General features: G+C 47.9%; 1 long non-coding RNA gene across 1 annotated transcript; it reads left to right on the top strand.

Annotated features, from left to right (window-relative positions):
- The first annotated feature begins 204 nt into the window (after positions 1 to 204).
- Positions 205 to 2,946, top strand: LOC124376219. The gene is made up of 2 exons (XR_006923798.1): positions 205 to 369; positions 2,255 to 2,946. It is a non-coding gene; the product is annotated as an uncharacterized LOC124376219 (long non-coding RNA).
- Positions 2,947 to 3,693: the final 747 nt, after the last annotated feature.

A 3,693-nucleotide genomic window follows, 5' to 3' on the forward strand; every position in this document is an offset into this window, starting at 1 on the left:
GACAAGTGTCTGCGCACTGCAGTGAAGCACTCTGATCCCTCAACCGCGCCTTTGACATGGACTCCAAAAATGCTGACCGCCTTCGGGGCCTTGAAACGAGCCCTGTGTACGGCTCCCACACTGGGACTGCCTAACTACAGCCTTTCGTTCCACCTGTACGAGGCAACTCAGCCAGGAACAGCATCTGGGGTGTTGGCTCAGGAACATGGGGGAGGCATGCGACCTTGTGCGTTTCTTTCCAAATCCCTTGACTCCGTGGCTCAGGGTTTGCCGGCCTGTCTTCGTGCCGTTGCCTCCTGTGCTCTGATGGTAACTGATGCTGAAAAGATCATTCTATCTCATCCTCTGATTCTGCACACCTCACATCAGGTAACACAGATATTACGCAATCTAAACACACAGCACATGTCTTCACAATGTCGCTCAGGGTATGAGACTGTTTTGTTGGCCACTGAGCAGTTAACTATACGTCCCTCGTCTTCCCATGACACTGTAGCTCACGCCCTACAGCGCCTGCTTAACGCACGGGATGACTGTATGGGGGGCTCCGACCATGATTGCCTCACCGAAATTGTCAATGACACCAGTATTCGCCCTGACTTATCCTCTGTTCCCCTACAACTGGGCGATGTTCTTTTTGTTGATGGTTCCTGCTCTAAACCTAGAGATGGTGTTTACCTTTGTGGTTATGCTGTTTGTCAACTACCTAACACTGTTCTTGAGTCTTTCTCTCTCCCTTTCTCCTCTGCCCAGGCTGCTGAACTATTCGCACTCACCCGCGCCTGTGTCCTCGCGGAAGACACCGACGTCACCATTTATACTGACTCTCGTTACGCCTTCGGGGTGGCTCACGATTTCGGCTGCATCTGGCAATCTCAGGGCTTCACTACTGCTGATGGCAAACCCATTTCACACGCATCATTAGTACAAGATCTAATCACTGCCTGCCACCTGCCCCGTTCGTTGGCTATTGTAAAAACTAAGGCGCACTCCTCTGGTGATACAGACGAGGTGCGGGGTAATAGTCTCGCTGACCGCATGGCTAAGCAAGCTGCGGCCCTCTGCCACCAGATTTATCGCCAGCCATGGTGTCTGTTAATACCATGATCAGTGCTGTTCTACCTGACATGGACCTCCCTTCACTGCAGGCTTCGGCTTCACCTGCTGATCGCCTATTTTGGACGAGTCAGGGTGCTACTGACTCCGCAATCGTTCTAGATGGACAGGGTCGTCTTTGCCTCCCACGTCACTGTACTCCATTCCTCGCCTGCGAGTTTCATGGTTCAAAGCTTCTGTATAGACCACCTGTATACAGACGTGAACAATATTCTAGATAGGTGTTTAATGTGTGCACAAAATAACATCTCCAAACCAGGTGCCATACACCAACACCTTCCCGTCCCTGAGACACCTTTTCAGGAATGGCAGATCGATTTCACGCACATACCAAGACAGGGCCCTTTCAGATATCTTTTGGTAATGGTGGATAAATTTTCACGGTGGGTAGAAGCTTTCCCTTGTAGCAAAGAAAACGCTAGAGTTGTGGTTCAAAAGCTAACTACTGAGATAATTCCTAGATATGGCATCCCTGTAGGAATTGATTCTGATAAAGGAACTCCATTCACTTCTAAGGTCACTCAACTTCTGTGCAAGGAGCTGAAAATCAATTGGCATTTCCATATTTCGTACCACCCACAATCATCAGGCATTGTGGAACGCGCTAATCGTACAATAAAGGACAAAATTCGAAAAGCCATGTACGCATCTGGCTCCAAAAATTGGCTGCATGCTCTCCCACTCGTTCTCGCCGATATGCGAATGACCGCACAAGTGGCCCTTGATCATCTCTCACCGTATAAACTTGTAATGGGGCGACCCTTTCCCCTCCCATGGCGACGAGGCAAACAGGCTGTGGGTACGGGGGACCTAGATGTGCATCTCAGCGAGTACGCTGCAGGGTTGCTACAAACATTAGATGATTATTGGACACGGGTAAATGCAAGGAGACCCCCAATTCCGACCAAAAACACTCACCCCTTTAAGGTAGGGGAACGAGTCTTGGTGAAAAGATTGGACAAAATGGGAACACCCCTGGGTGAGACCCCATACAGTGAACCGTGATCACTGTGACTCGTACGGCTGTATTAACTGATCTCTTTCCACAGTGGATCCACGCCGGATGACTGAAACATGCCCCAAAGTGATAATTGTTATAAAGATATATACTTAACTGTGGTGTTCTTATATGTCCTAGTGATCAGAAGTAAGAACTGACGGCCATCGGTAGAACTTATTCTTCCACAGAGTTGAAGAGGGGGAATGGTCTAAGTAAGCCCGTGGATGACCTCTGTCGCACCTCAGACCTTCCTGTGCCGCCTCTTCAGACATTCTCCACATTGCAGGAAGTGTCGGGAGAAGCAGCGAGGGACTGAACAGCAACCTCTTCTTGAGAAAAGCACAGCCAGTGACCGGTATGGCTGCCACCGCTCTCCGAGAACCGCAGTAAATGCGTTTGCGAAATTCATCTAATGATCAATACACTGATACATTCATGTGATTATACTTATTAGTTATTAAGTATAAAAGAGGGGATTGTTGAAATGTATTCTTTAGTAGCCTTGGCGAACCTTCCTATCTTGACCTTCTTGGAGACAGGATGCTCCTGTCTTTGCTGACCTGTACATTTTGTGCTATCGCGTGACGTGACAGGAGGATAGAAGACCAAGGGCGTTCAGTTAGAAGATAGCTATAAGCACATCCTGTTCCTTTTTCTTACACACATATTTTCTTACGCACATATGTTTCTGACCCCTGGCAACACACGATAACTCTGTCTGTGTCCCCGCCTTTCCTACGCACTATGGCTTGGACTGATGTGTATATCTACCCGGCCTTGCAGCTCAGTCCTTTGAGCAGTGGTATTGAATAAACCAGACTTGATTTTAATCGTGTGGGTTGTTCTTTCATTGCTCCGGAGCGCTCCTAAGGCCTTGCAGAGAAGAGACACAGACGAGAGGGCAGGGGATCTTTCTTACACCTACTTTACAGAAAATGTTTGTTGCGCAATTTGGTTCCGGTACTACTCCGGGAGGCCACGTGACTAGTTCTCTGGTTGAAAGTGTACTGAAAAATGTGGATGACCTCTTAGTGTATTTCCATACCCATCTCCCACATTCCAGTGTGTGTGTGTGAGGGTGAAACCCTTTGACCCAGTTTGATGCAAGTGGGTCCAGAAACTTTTCCTCTCGTCCGGTCTCCATGGAATTGCTGCAGTCAACCTCTGGTTTCAAGCTGCTGGACTATTTCATGCACTGCTGTTTCAGCCTCAGGCTTGATGCGGTATTGTCTTTGTGGGGGAGGTGGCTCTCCTTCAATACACACAACAAAATCAATAGGGCCACAGTCATGTTCATGATTAGCCCAAACTGTGCTTGTCAATCAACTGTTGAATGGGATCTGTAGTGGAAATGGACATAATTCTGACCACGTTCCGTGGTGGAATTTTTTCACTGTTAGTTTGAATTTCAATCTGTTTTTCAAAACAATGAATGACAAATCCATGTTTTTTCATAATGTCCATTCCCAGTACAGTCCCCTCACTGTTGTTTGCCAAGTACCAGAAAGGTTCTTCAATTATGGCTATGCCTAAGTCAAGTCGAGCGGGCTGGGTTTGTGTTGCTATGTCTAAAATTC

This window comes from Silurus meridionalis, chromosome 22, assembly GCF_014805685.1.
Source record: "Silurus meridionalis isolate SWU-2019-XX chromosome 22, ASM1480568v1, whole genome shotgun sequence".
NCBI classification, from domain to species: domain Eukaryota; kingdom Metazoa; phylum Chordata; class Actinopteri; order Siluriformes; family Siluridae; genus Silurus; species Silurus meridionalis.